This window comes from Choloepus didactylus (assembly GCF_015220235.1).
Source record: "Choloepus didactylus isolate mChoDid1 chromosome Y unlocalized genomic scaffold, mChoDid1.pri SUPER_Y_unloc2, whole genome shotgun sequence".
NCBI classification, from domain to species: Eukaryota; Metazoa; Chordata; class Mammalia; order Pilosa; family Megalonychidae; genus Choloepus; species Choloepus didactylus.
In genome coordinates this window covers 346,530-362,568 of record NW_023637625.1, presented here as the reverse complement: position 1 = coordinate 362,568, position 16,039 = coordinate 346,530, and positions in this window count along the sequence as shown.

Sequence of the window (16,039 nt, the reverse complement as noted above, 5' to 3'; positions counted from 1 at the left end):
ATGGAAACAGAAGTTCTGAAAATGCTGTTACTGTCTCATTTGTTGGAGTTAATTTAGCTGAGCCTCACTGGGTTAGCACTGTGTGTGGGTCAGATATCACACGTGTCCAGGTCATACTGCATTGGTTTCCTTTCATTGAAGCAATTTGCTGCCAATTAGGCATGTTTGGTCACTTGGTTCCTGGGAATTCAAAAGACTTCTTTGGCTCCAAGAATGGATAATTTACCAATAGCTGGTATCACTGATGATAACAAGGAATTTTCAAAGACTGGCATTTTGTTGTTTGTCAAAAAAATTCTGTATAACAATATTACAATATAAATGATTTCCTTGATATCTATGAAAATGAAATCAAATATGTGTATCTTTCTCACTTTTACTTAACCTCAGTAAGTGTTGCCTCATTAAAACCTCAAAACAATCTGCGATAAAAAAATGAATTGTAAGTTTTACATGTTTTGAGATGTATGAGGATAAAATGAAGTAATCCCTAATTGTTTACTCAGTGTGCCAGCCCTAACAGGCTTTGTGAGCATTTAATAAATGTTAATAATGATCATTAATATTTCTATCCATATTAAGCATCTTTCTTTTCTTTTAATACAAGAGAAAGCTTGGCTGGTTTAGAATTATTAGCTTTTTAAGTATCCCACAGAATGTATATGGGATAAATTTGTTTCTGTTTTTTTTTTGTGTGGAATATCATATTTTCCTAATTTAATTTTAATGATACCTATAGTTTTCTCCCCATAACTAGGTAAACAAAGTAAATACATGTAAAAAATCCTATATTCCAGAACTCTAAATAAAGTTATTACTTGTTTCCTTGTATTTAAAAACACCCATTGTGTTCAGACAGAATACATTGCCTTAAAAGAGGGCAAACGTTTTGTGTAGATATGTATATGTGTGTGTCCATGTATGTATTTTCTAAAAACGGCATAATACTATGCTCATTCTCTGATTTCGGTTCTGTCCTTGAACAGTATACCATGAATAACCATGAAGGTCAATCTTTCTCCTAAGTGCTATAAATTTGAGTGTGCAGCAAGAATTCAAGTTATAAATTGATTTCCCTCTAGCAAATATATAATTAACATATGCAACAGACTGAATTTTGTACTTGGGTGTCCATGAGTTCTTGTGCTTAGAGTATGTTCTGTTCACTTTCAAGAAAATTTTAAGAAAATACCATTTAGTGTCTGAGATTGATATTTCCCCCTCTTTATTCTTTCTGTCCAAAGATATTTTTTAAAATTTAGCTTATTTATATTTATCAGACATGATATAATTGTCATCTGAAATTTTCCTGAAGGTAGTATTTAGGTTTTTTCTGTTATAATGGAAAGGTAATGAATGATTTTGAGAAATAATTACTATATAATATAGGCCTTGCTCAACTTCTGGTATGGGTTTATGATCAGATATTCCACCCTGCTTTCATGACTCAGGAATATACTGCTCTAGCCTTCACAGATTTTTGGATGACAGATGGCGACCTTATTCCTAGTAATTTTACTTTTCTTTCCTTTGTTTAGAATAAGTTCTTATTTCCAGTATCTTTCATAAATGATTATTGCTGGTAAACAGGGAGATAATTTTTCTATTTTTTTCTTTTTGCTCCAGTTCCCTAACTAGCTAACATTTCTCATTAGTTTTCAGATGATTGTAATTGGATGGACATTCCTTTTTTTTTTTTTCTTAGGATTTGCTTTATTCAGTAGATTACTTACAGCACATCATCATGATAAAATCCAAGGGGCCTTTTTCTCTATGAGGTTTTGACTTGTAAATCATAAATATAAGGTGTCTGCACATCATAGGCTGCCCCCTCATCCACATGAAGCACCAGTGTCTGGGCAACTTTTGGTTTAAGGAAAACAATTCAATAGTTCAACCTAGGAAACTTATACTTCATTGTTAGTTAATTTTCTCATAAATTGGAAATCAAGGTATTTTATGAAAATGTATGTTGTTAGGAAAGGGATTTCTTTGTAGGAAATTGCTGTATCATTAATGATTTCCCTTGATAGGTGTGGAAATTAAATGTGGGATTCAGACTTTTTGTCTCTGCCATCTTTACGTTTCAAAAGTATTTTATGCATTTCCTCATTCAAAATTCAGAATAATCACTTGATGTTAAGTTAATAATTTTTATATCCAAGTGTCTTTCTGAGGATTAGATGAAATAGTTCACAATTTGTTACACCCCATGCTGACAGTGTACAAAGCCTTAAATAAATATTGACAACAACCTTTGATATTATCATCTTTAATATTGAGGATTTATAGTAATCTTTTCAGGGTAATGAAATTTTGATGAATGTGGAAATAATTTATTTTAAAATCCAAAAAAGAAAGTCACATAATTCATTTCAATTTTTTAAAAATGTTTTCCCAATCTATTTTTAATAAGACTTCTTTAGTTCTGCTTCCATAACTACTTGTCCTGTAGAAATGTATGGAAACCATCCTGCCTCCCAGAGCTCTACAGTAAGAAAATTAACTGCCTTATATGCACGTTAGCCAACAAGCATACATCATTCCCTAATAGAAAAAAACTAAATATCTTTGTGATGTGTTAATATGTGCACACACACGCATGTCTGGTTAAGAAAAGGTAGTTTAATAGTTTAATAGAGATAATTTTAGCTAATAGGAATTACTCATAGAGTATAGTTCCCTTTAGTTAAGTAGGTTGCAATAGGAAATCAACATGTCATATTGTTTATTTTGTTAAATATGGGATCATAGGTCCTGATAATATAATGGCTTTTGCTGCTTGGTTCTTTTATAGATTCCAAAAGAATTTTAGTATTTTACCTCATTTGACCCTCATGACAAACATGTGACCTTGGTTTATATAGCTTCCATGCCATAAGACTGTTGCAATGGTGAAATGAGCTAATTTGCATGAATGCCCCAAACATACTACATTCAAGGTAAGGAAGCCTTTAGTACATGCTTATCCCTTTTATATTTTTATGGTTGTCCTCCCCATGACTACCACCATCACTCATATTGCTCTTAATACTGCCTGTATAACTCATACTAACATTAGGTCCTTTGATCACCCATTAAACATGTGGTAAATTCTCCTGCCCTAAATGATTGGTCTAACATCTCATAGCAAGTTATTTAAATACATATGTGTGTATATATATGTGTGTGTATATATGTATATGTGTGTGCATGTGTATCTGTATATATATAACCCCAGTAGAACATTTTGGTTAAAAGCAAGGCAGTTTAATAGTGGCAGTTAAATTTATGTAACTTCATGGTACCTTAATATCAAAAACACTTCCTATGGTCAAGTAAATGTATATTAAACAATAATAATAGTTGAGTATGTGGATGATTTTGTGTGCCCATAGCTGTGTATCTGTGTTTGTATTCATGGTTTTCTAAGAATGTTCTTTCTGTAATTGGATTTAGCCCTTACCTATACACTTGGATAGCTGTGCACCTCAGGTAGTTTTTGCTGAATTTTTTTTTTAAAACTCAACTCCAAAATCCTGGTGAATTCATTTTCTCGAGTAGTATGAGGTGTGGGGTTAAGGTTATTTTTTCCCTAGCAAATACAAAATATGCCTTGTACCATATCAGTTATCAATATTTTTGCATAATTCTGTGATATGTGGAGCCAATATATATATATTTTTTAATTTTCTGTAATTCTTTAATTTTCTGTAATGCTTTAGGAACGTGTTTGGTAAATTCCTCTCCTTACTCTTTCTTGTTGATACATTTCTTTAATAATATCACCAGTTGTAGTTTAGAATGTAATGTTAACCATAACATTCTCAACTTTCCTAGAATGTAACATTGTATTTTCAGATTCTGTGACAGCAAGATAATTTGAAGAAAATCAATACCTTTATAATATAGAGGTCTGCCCCCACTCTGGTATGATATATAACTAAAATTTCAGGCCTTGTTTTGTATGACATTATACTGTTTTCTTCATAGCTATATATAAAATATGATAACTACTTTTTAACAATTTTGCTTTTCAGTTTCTCTCTTATGAATGATTTCTAATTTTCCATTGTCCTCTGTTGGTTTGTTATTACAGGTACACCGTGAAGCTATTAAATTTTTTATTTTTCTGTTGCTCTTCCCAATGTTACCTAATAGTTCTTAGGATTTTTCATAAGATTCTAGGTGGGAAATACTGTCTTCTTTTATGAATTGATGTTTTAAATAAAGCCACATCCTGCATCATCAAAATTAGTAAATTCTAAGGTGTCACTTCTGTTCTGAGAATCTTGTCCTCCCAACATGAGAGTAAAAGGAATTTGCTGCCAGCTTATCCCAGTTGTTCTGACCTCCTTAAATGCTAACAACTGGAACTTTTGCTCTAAAATATGACAAATTTAACCAAAGGGAGGGTGCTTTTAGTGACTCAGAAGAATCACCAAATGACTTAGCATTCTGCAGATTTCATAGTTAGGTTTTGAACAAGAAGTCAGCATATCTGAACTCAATGTGTTTTGTTAAATAATTGAATCTAATGCAGTGATATTATACTTGCTTTTATTGTTTGTTAATTTTCAGGTTTCAAAAGTATCTTCAGTTGTTGCCTCACATAATCATGACAAATCCTGCACAGTCAATAAAAATTTTAAATAATATAGGTTTGTCATGAGATTATCCACATAAAGGCCCAAAGGATACTTTTCTTCCAGCTAAGCATTAATCAGATGTTATTACTACTACTACCACTACATTTATTAGTAATATGAAGGGTAGGTTCTATTATCACTTTTAAAAGGTAGGAAATCTTGGAGTATACTGAATGTAAATGACTTGCTAATATCTCACAGTGACAAGTGGTTTTTGTTAATTACATGCTAAATTGATTCTTTATACAATTCACTTCTTAGCCTCAAATATAAAAGGATATAATGAAATATTTAATATTTACCTACAAATCCTACACAACATACCCAATTTTTATTCACTTATAAGTACCAGGTGAATGTAATTCAGTATTTATCATTTGAAACAATTCCTGCATACTTCTATATTTAATTGTTATACTCAACATTTGGCAATCTGTATATATTTCCAAAAAATACCCAGAACATACTTTCCCTGTTGTTTTGAAACTTGGTTTTCTTCTAGAAAACTGCATAGGTGTTCATGCCAAAATGTGTGTGCCTGTGTGTTTGTGAGTGTGTGTGTTTATCTACTTATCTATATTGGTATCTATGTAACTCAACTCTTGAACCTATACAAAATATTTTGTCAAAAGTGTCAATTGTTAATAGAATCTTTCTTTGAGTTTTCCACCCAGGATTGAGCTATTGCATGAACTTGGCATCATTATTTTAGCCAATACCACAGTTTTGATTATTGTATTTTAGGGTGATATATAATTTTTACCTGATCTTGCCGGTGTTTCTTATTATCTCCTTTTCTGGCATTAATCCAGGTGGGTGTCATAAAGTTAGCCCAGCAGGTAGGACTTCAATCAAAGTTGTCCAGGTAGCAAACATCATTTTGGAACAGTTGGATCTGTCAGTTGATAAGAGTTGGCAGTTGAAAACCACATGGATACCTAAAAAACTAGAAATCACTAGGTGCTAAAATGGGCAATGAAATAGTTGTTGTAAATTTCTCTAATAATAAGGACTTTTCACAGTATAACATTTTGTTGTTTGTTAAGGAATTTCTGAGATAGAAATTACTGTTTAATTAATTAATGTATTTGCCTGATAGGTGTGGAAATGTACACTAGTATTTATTACTTGTAGGCTACAGAAGGATTTGACATATTTGACTTTATTCAACGTTCACAACAATCTTGGGATATAAAATTAATAATGTTTTTATATTGTAATGGCATTGTGAGGATTAAATGAAATAATTCACAAATATGGGTTGAGCATCCAGCCTGACTGGTTAGTAAGAACCAAGAAATTTTAATAAGGATCATTAATATTGTTAGTTATTGATTATATTAAGCAATTATTCATACTTTTATAGAGAATGGAAACATTTGTGATTGTAGAAACTTAATTGACATGTTTTAAGATCCCATAGAAAGGGAGTGACATAATTCACTTTTATTTTTTGGAAAAAGAAAGCATTATCCTTATTAATTTTTAAATGATAACCATATTGTTGTCTCATAAAAATGAAGTTAGGAAAAGGTATTTCCCCACATTCAATAATTATTTCCTACTAATATAAATGGTCTGGTTACAATAGTTGTAAATGTACTGTGCATTCAGAGACATATTAATTAACCCTAATAAAAGAAGCCAAAGTGTTATGTGAAGGTGTGTCTGGGCAAATTGTTATCACTGTTTTATTACAATATTTTTTTTTTTTTTGCTAATGGAACTGCTACTAATACTATTGACACTTGCATTCTTTCTTTCTTTTTGTTTTTCAGTCTGTCTGTCTTATCAAGGGAAAGCTCCGTTATCACCTTTCAGCAAGTGGGAAATGCTATTACTTGTTGAGGCAAAATAACCTACCTGTATTAATTTTTAATTAAAAGTCACTTTTCTCCTAATCTAATGAAATAAGGGATGGTGTATAATGAGAAATATAATATCTCTTACTACAAATCTCCATATCCCATTTTAATACAAATATCTACCTGTGGGGTCAGTCATTCAATAATATTTGCCATGTGCCAAAGAACTTGTAAAGACTCCTGTTCAAAGGTAAGTTCTATGTCATGCAGTTGGTTTGTTTTTCAAATAAGAATTGGAATATTCTAAGCCCTTTACAATGAAACTTGTTCAGGACACTCCATGGATGACCACGTCATGATGTATGTATATTTATTTAGATATAATTTAACCTTCTTAAAAACACAGAATACATTGTGGGAGACTGTCCGGCGCCGCCCCGCTCGACCCCTGTTCCCCGGCCGGCGAGGGGAGAAACAAGGGATGAGAGAGAGAGAGAGATGCAGACCACGCAAACTGACCTGGCTGGAAGTCACGACTCGAGCCACACGGCGGTTGCGAGAGCAAGTCTTTTACTGAAGCTAGATAAGCATTCTCTGTTACAGGTTTCCACGCGGGGCAGAGTGCCTCGCGGGAGAGCAGCCTCGATGTGGCCGTCAGGTACGGCTCCTAGTGGGCTGTCTCTCTGAGGTTCGCTTGGGCAAACTCTTAAGTACTCTACTCATAACCAATGATCTAGCGCCGCGCATATGCACTCAATTGGCGAATAGGAATAGTGAGTGTGCACGTCATAAGCGGAAGCAGGATATGGGCGCCATCTTGGCTCATTCGATGGGCGGGGGGACTTTGGAGCAGGTTTACAGCGCATGCGCTATGCCCGTCCCGGGAGACGGCTCTCCACAGGAGACTTAATGTCTACAAATTAAAGTCTTGATATTTCTATTGAATATTCAAATTTAATGATTCTGTTGCACTGATCTTGTCATCGCTCTTTTAGCCACTGAAAAATTGTACTGCTGTTTATTTATTTTGATGCCTGATATTATTAATGCCCATATTTTTTAATTAGGATGGGTTAATCTAGGTGGGGCTCTAGGATGGCACATTTTTTTCTTACAATTTTATTGAGATATAGTCACATACCATGCAGTCATCCAAAGTTTACCATTCAGTTGTTCGTAGTATCATTGTTCATGGTATCATCTTACAATTGTGCTTTCGTCACCACAATCAATTTTTGAACATTTTCATTACTCCAAAAAAATAATATAAACAAAAATAAGAATAAAAATAAAAGTACACAAAACAACCTATCTTCCCCATCCCCCCCTTATTATTCAATTACTTTTTTGTTCCCATTTTTCTACTCATCTGTCCATACACCAGATAAAGGGAGTGTGAGCCACAAAGGTTTCTACTATCACATGGTCAAATCATATAAGCTATGTAGGTATACACTCATCTTGAACAAACAAGGCTACTGGGTTGCAGTTCAACAATTTCAGGTATTTCCTTCTAGCTATTCTAATACACTAAAAACTAAAAAGGAATATCTATGTAATGCATAAGAATAACCTCGTCTTCAAGAAACAAGGCTACTGGGTTGCAGTTCAACAATTTCAAGTATTTCCTTCTAGCTATTATAATGCACTAAAAACTGAAAAAGGATATCTATATAATGCATAAGAATAACCTCCAGAATGACCTCATGACTCCATTTGAAATCTCTCAACCCCTGAAACTTCATTTTCTTTCATTTCTCTTCCCACTTTCGGTCAAGAAGGCTTTCTCAATCCCACGAAACCAGGTCCAGATTCATCCCCAGGAGTCATGTCCCACATTGCCAGGGAGATTTATACCCCTGGGAATCATGTTTCATGTAGGGAGGAGGGCAGTGAGTCCACCTGCAAAGTTGGCTTAGAGAGAGAAACCATATCTGAGCAACAAAAGAGGTTCTCTGGTGGTGGCTCTTCGACACAATTATAAGTAGGCTTAGACTCTCCTTTGCAGTAACAGGCTTCATAAGGGCAAGCCCCAAGATTGAGGGCTTGGGTTACTGAATTGGTAGTCTCCAATGTTTGAGAGAATATAAGGAATTTTCTAGGTGGGTAAATTTAATATTTCTACATTTTTCCCCAGTCCCACAAAGGGACTTTTCAAGTACTTCTTTATCCTCTGCCCAAATTACTCTGGCATGTATTGGGGCTCCATACTAACCTGTAAAAAAACAAACTGTATCTCACTCCTTATTCAAGGTTCCGTGTAATTATGGTGTTTGAATAAAACTAACCATACAAGTTAAATTATATAGCATGCTACAGAAAATGAAGATTTTTTTTACCAAATAAATATCTCTACTTTGGTCTCACAAAGAAGTTGAAGTTTTAAAATATAGTCAATATCATTCTCTGTCGTTTAGCCTGGTTTACCTTAGTCCTAACCTAGGCCATTTTGTTCATATCCTAATCAAAGTCTGATCTCTTTTTCAGCTTCTTAAACATTTGCTCTGTGGAGTAATGTTGACATTCATAGCTATGGAGATTTAGCTCTGAGTCTCAGGTGTCACCCAGATACCTGAAGTTCCAGGGACCAGCCAGGTTATACACAAGAACTCAGCATTTCAGAATCTAGAAATATTATGACTCAGGAATAGTGGTAACTGCTGTAAGAGCTTACAATTTAGTAACCATTACAATAAGCCTTCCCTGATAACCTATGCTCTTAGATTGAATTCTCATGTTTTTCCATTATAGTTAGTCCATATTAGTGAGGTGTTACAATGTCTCTCTTTTCATTTCTAGCTTATTTCACACAACTTACTGTCCTCAAAGTCCATTTACATAGTTGCATTCTTCACAATTCATTTCTTCTTTCAGTTCCTCATTATTCCATGGTATGTATACACTACAGTTCACAATACCACTCATCCATTGCAAAGCATGAATACTCCTGCCATAAACACCAGTGTGCAAATGTCCATTAATGTCCCTGCTCTTGGTTCTTCCAAGTATATACTCAATAAAGGGGTTGCTGGACCATATGGCAACACCATACTTAGCTTTCTGTGGAACCAACACACTGCCCTCTACATGCCTGTACCATTCTGCTTCCCCAACAGCAGTGATTAGGTACATCCTTCCCTCCACATTTTCTCCAGCTCTTGTACCCCTCTGTTTATTTTGTGAACATTCAATCCTAAATAAACAATATTGGTTCCTGGTTGTGCTAGTTTGGATATATTATGTCACAATAAAAGCCATATTCTTTTATGCAGTCTTGTGGGGGCAGATGTATTAGTGTTGATTGCATTGGAATCCTTTGAATGTTTCCATGGAGACATGACTCAGTCAACTGTGAATGAAATATTTGATTGGATAATTTCTATGGAGGTGTTACCCTACCCATTCAGGGTGGGTGTTAATTGGATCACTGGAGTCATATAAAGGAATTCACAGAGAGAAGGACTCTAGAGAAGCTAAGAGTGACATTTGGGAGAGGAGCTAAGAGCAACATTTTGGAGAATGCCATTTTGAAACACAGCCTGGGAGCAAGCAGATGCCAGACACGTGCCTTCTGAGCTAACAGAGGTTTTCTGGATACCAATGGCCATCCTTCAGTGAAGGTACCCTGTTGATGCCTTACTTTGGACACTTTATGGCCTTAAGACTGTAATTTTGTAGCCAAATAAACCGCTTTATGAAAGCCAATCCATTTCTAGTGTTTTGCAACACGGCATCATTAGCAAACCGGAAAAGATTTTGGTACCAGAGAAGTAGGGTACAGCTGAGCTTGCAAATACCAAACATATTGGAACAGCTTTTTAAATGGATAAAGGGAAGATTCTGGAAGAATTGTAAGGAGCTTGATGGAAAAGGCCTAGATTGCTTTGAAGAGACTACTGGTAGAAATATGGACTCTAAAGATACTTGCAATGAGGCCTTGAACAGAAATGTTGAATGTGTCATTGCAAACTGGAAAGAAGGCAATCCTTGTTTTAAAGTGGCAGAGAATTTGGCAAAATTGTGTCCTGGTGTTGGATGGAAGGAAGAATTTGAAAACGATGGCCTGCAATACTTAGTTGAGATTTTGACACTAAATATCAAGAGTGTGGCCTGGCTTCTCCTTCAGCGTATAGTAAAATGTGAGTGGAGAGAGGTAGGAACTGAACTCTTGGGTACAAAGAAAACAGAAACTGATGGTTTAGAAAATTTTGGACTTCCAGAAAGTGAGACCCCGGAAACTACAGCCCCACATGAGGATTTAACCAAACATGGAACTCAACCACCATTTCAGTACAGGCCAGTATTGGAGATGGAGTTATCCAGAAAGGATTTGTGGCAAGTCCTATTGTCTGACAGTTTTGACCCCTGTGTGCTTCATGCCAAGCCAACCAGAGTTTTGAGAGAACTGTATAGCCAGAACCATGGCCGGTCTGGACTGGAGGGGACAGGGGAACAAATTGAAGGAAAAATGTCTTCAAAGACAGAGTCATGGAGATTGAGGTCTGGAGTCAGGAGGTCTCAGGCAGGGAGATTGGAGCAGCTCATGCACGTGGAAAGGGTGAGTTTGCCCCAGAGGTTGAGGGCAGACCTTCCACCTGGATGCTGAGGAATAGTGCTGCCACCCCAGGCCTCAGAGAGGGTGGAGCACATTTCCCGGTGATTGGGGAGAGCCTGGCCACCACCCCATTGTTTGGAGAGGGAAGAGCCATTGCCTCAGCGAGGCAGAGTCTGGGTGGCACCCCATGTTTGAGGAGGGTGGGGCCGAGAAGGTGGTCTCCCCAATGTGGGAATAAATTGGGGCACTCATCCCAGCATTTGGAGAGAAAAGGACTGCTGCGAAGGTCCTTAGAAAGGGTTGAACTCCTGCTGTCCCAAGCCCCAAGGGTAAAACGCTATTCTGTAAATGACTCTCAGACGTTGACATCTATTGAAGTATGTTCTGCAGGTTTTAGGTATTGTTTTGGTCCTGTGAACCCTGTTTTCCTTACTGTTTCTCCTGATGACAATGGGAATGTTCATCCTATGACTGTCCCTCCTTTGTATATTGGCAGCAGATAACTTGTTTCAGGTTTCACAGGTCCACTGCTAGAGGGGAATTATGCCTTGGGACAGACCATGCCTGTAACAGATTTTGGTAGGATCTCGTACTTACCTATTGTTACTGAAATGTTTTAAGCTTTTGTGATATTGTGATGGGATGAATATATTTTGTATATGGAAAGATCATGTTAGTTTGGGGTCCAGGGGGTGGAATATGCTCATTTGGACATATTAATGGCCCCCAAAACACCATTATCTTTGATGCAGTCTTGTGGAGGCAGACATATTAGTGTTTAGATTGGAACTGATTGGTTCAATGTTTCCATGGAGATGTGACTCAGTCACCTGTGGGCAAGACCTCTCATTGGATTATTTCAGGGTGGTTCTTTACTGGATCACTGGAGTACTTTATAAAGAGCCACACAGGCCCAGACACAGAGCAGCTAAGAGTGAGCTTTCGGAGAGCCTGCTAAGAGTGAGATTTTGGAGCTGCAGCAGAGAGACACATTTTGAAGATGGCCGTTGAAAGTTGACATTTTGGAGAATCCCATTTTGAAATGCAACCTGGGAGCAATCAGATGCCAGCCATGTGCCTTCAGAGCTAAAAAGAGGTTTTCTGTACGCCACTGGCCATCCTTCAGTGAAGGTACTCTATTGTCAGTGCCTTACCCGGGACACCTTATGGCCTTAAGACTGTAACTTTGTAACCAAATAAACCCCCTTTATAAAAGCCAATCCATTTCTGGTAGTTTACAAAATGGCAGCATTAGCAAACTGGAACACTGGTATAATCACAGTTATGCTTTCATCACCACAATCTCTATGTGGGCATTTCCAGTTCTTCCACAAAAGAGGAAGAGGAGAAAAAACACAAAAGAAGAAAAAAAGAAAAGAAAATGATGAATAAAAAAATATAAAATAAAAATAAAATAAAATGCATTAGAAAGTCCAGACATCACACCACCACCAAATCCCATACTCCTCCCTTATATACCCCTCTTATATACATTTAGTTTTGATATATTGCCTTTGTTGCAATTAGTGGAGGCATATTACAATGTTTCTATTAACTAAAGACTCTGGTTTGCATTGATTGTATTTTTCCCCCAATGCCATCCCATTCTCAACTCCTTGTAAAGTTGTCATTCATTTGTTCTCCCTCAGGTAAAAAATTCTTATATTTGTACATTGAATCACAATCATTGATCTCTCTAGTTTTCACTAAGTTATACAGTCCCAGGCTTTATCTTTTAACTCTCCTTCTGGTCTCTTACATGCCTCTAACCTTCCTCTTTCAATCCTACTCACAGTCACCTTTGTTCACTATACTTACAGTATTGTGCTACCATCACACAATATCATGCTATCTATTTCTGGTTCTATACAATTTGTACTCCTTCAGCTTCAAATGCCTGATCTCTACCTCTTTCTATCTCTTAATAACCTGTGTACTCAACTTTAACTCTCAAAGTTTGCTCATTACTGTTAGTTCATATTCGTGAGACCATACAGTATTTGTCCTTTTTATTTCTGGCTAATTTCACTCAACATAATGTCCTCAAGTTTCATTCATGTTGTTATAAGATTTGTGAATTTATTCTGTCTGACAGCTGCATGATATTCCATCTTACGTATATACCACTGTTTATGTATCTGCTCATCTGTTGTTGGACATTTGGGCTGTTTCCATCTCTTGGCAATCAAGAATAATACCACTATAAGCATAGGAGAGCAAATGTCTGTTCATGTCCTTGCCTTCAGTTTCTCCAAATATATACCTAGCAATGGAATTGCTGGATCATAAGGCAGTTCTATGCTTAACTTCCTGAGGAAAGGCCACACTGCCTTCCAGACTTGTTTGTCATTCTACATTCCCACCAACAGTGATTAAGTGTGCCTCTTTGTCCACATCCTCTGCAGTACTTGCAGTTTTCTTTTTTTTTTTTTTAAATAATGGCCATTCTTGTAGGTGTGAGATGATAACTCATTGTGATTTTGGTTTTCATTTCCCTAATAGCCAGTGAAGTTGAGTATCTTTTCATATGTTTTTGAGCCATTTTTATTTCCTCTTCAGAAAAGTGTCTGTCCATGTCTTTTGCACAGTTTTTAATTGGGTTGTTTGTCTTTTGGTTATTCAGTTGTAGGATCCCTATATATTCTGAATAGTAAACCCTTATCTGTTATGTGATTTCCCAATTATTATCTCCCATCACATAGGCTACCTTTTTACTTTTCTGGCAAAGTGCTTTGATGCACAAAAGTGTTCAATTTTGAGGAGATCCTATTTATCTGTTTTTTCTTCAGCTTCTCATATTTTCGGTGTAAGGTCTAGGAGACCTATTCCTAATACAAGATCTTTAAGGTACTTCCCTGTATTTTCTTTAGAAGTCTTATGGTCTTAGCTTTAATGTTTAGGTCTTTGATCCATTTCAAGTTAATTTTTGTATAAGGTGTAAGATAGGAATCCTCATTCATTCTTTTGGATATGGCTATCTAGTTCCCAAAATATTTATTGAAGAGGCTGCTCTGTCCCAGCTGCATTGGCTTGACTGCCTTTTCACAGATCAGTTGTCCATAGATGAGAGGGTCTATTTCTGAGCACTCAATTTGATTCCTTTGGTCAGTGTGCCAGTTTGGATATATTATGTTCCCCAGAAAAAGCCATGTTCTTTATGCAGTCTTGTGGGGTATTGGAAAGAAAACTGTACCTGAAAGAGAATAAATGCTCACATGACTGTGGAGGAGAAAAAAATTTCTTCATGATCTTGCGAGAACAGGCACACAACCAAAAACGTGGCAGGCACGCCGAACAATAGAACACAGCTATGCTGGTTTGAATGTATTGTGTCCCCAAAATGCCATTGTCTTTGTAGTTTTGTGGGGCAGACGTTTTGGTGATGGTTGGATTTGCTTGGAATGTGCCCCATCCAGCTGTGGGTAATGATTCTGATGAGATGTTCCCACTGGGGCATGGCCCTGCCCATTCAGGGTGGGCCTTGATCGGTGGAGCCATATAAATGAGTTGACTCGGGGAGGGAACAGAGTGCAGCTGGGAGTGATGTTTTGAAGAGGAGCAAGCTTGCTGGAGAGGAACTTCCTGGGAGAAAGCCGTTTTGAGGCCAGAGCTTTGGAGCAGACGCCAGCTGCCTTCCCAGCTAACAGAGGTTTTCCGGAAGCCATTGGCCATCCTCCGGTGAATGTGCCCGGTTGCTGATGTGTTGCCTTGGACACTTTGTGGCCTTAAGACTGTAACTGTGTAGTGAAATAAACCCCCATTTTATAAAAGCCTATCCATCTCTGGTGTTTTGCATTCTGCAGCATTAGCAAACTAGAACAACAGCCCTATTTATTCCCTAAGCCTAACACTCATGTCCCTCCCCTGTTTCTCTATTGGCTGGGTACTCCAGAGGTTACAGTCTATCCAAGAGAGCTAACTAACCCACCTTTGGGATTTTAAATTATACAGCCTACCTGAGAGAGCTAACTAGTTTAAATTTCCTGTTGAGAGTTCCTGCCTTTGATCATACCTCACTTACCTTTATATTTCAGTGACCCTGGTTGTTACTTGATTTTACCCATATAAGGAGCTGGCACCAACTCTAGGCGTACGTCAGAGGCCCTTTCTTACCCCCTAACCACAGAGCCAGTTTGAGCCAGTTGTGTTTAGTTTCTTTTTCCCTTATTCCATGTCCCCTTTATGTGAAAGCTAAACTTAACCCTTTTCTTACATGGGAACCAACATATTAGTGTTGATTAGGTTGGAATCTTTGGATTAGACTTTTTCCGTGGAGATATGACCAACCCAACTGTGGGTAATACCTTTAATTGGATTATTTCCATGGAGGTGTGGCCTTGCCCATTCAGCATGGATCTTAATTAAATTACTGGAGCCATATAAAAGAGCTGACAAACAGAAGGAACTTACAGCTGCAGCTATGAGTGACATTTTGAAGTGCTGTAGCTGAGGGACCACATTTTGAAGATGGCTGTTGAAAGCTGACACTGACATTTTAGAGAATGCCATTTTGAAACACAACCTGGGAGCAAGCAGAGCCCAGCCATGTGCCTTCCCAGCTAACAGAGGTATTCTGGATGCCAGTGGCTTTTCTCCAGTGAAGGTACCCTTTGTTGATGCCTTACTGTGGACACTTTATGGCCTTAAGACTGTAACTTTGTAACCAAATAAACCCCCTTTATGAAAGCCAATCTATTTCTGGTATTTTGCATAACAGCAGCATTAGCAAATGGAACAGTCAGGATATCTATCTTTATGCCAGTACCATGCTATGTTGACCACTGTAGCTTTGTAATATGCTTCGAAGTCAGGCAGTATGAGAACTCCCACTTAATTCCTTTCTCAAGGTATTTTTAGCTGTTTGGGGCACACTGCCCTTCCAAATGAATTTGGTTATTGGTTTTTCTATTTCTGCAAAGTTAAGTTCTTGGGGTTTTAATTTATATTGCATTGATTCTGTAAATCAATTTAGGTAGAATTGACATCTTAACTGTATTTAGTCTTCCAATCCATGAACACTGTATCTCCTTCCATTTATTTAGGTCCTCTGT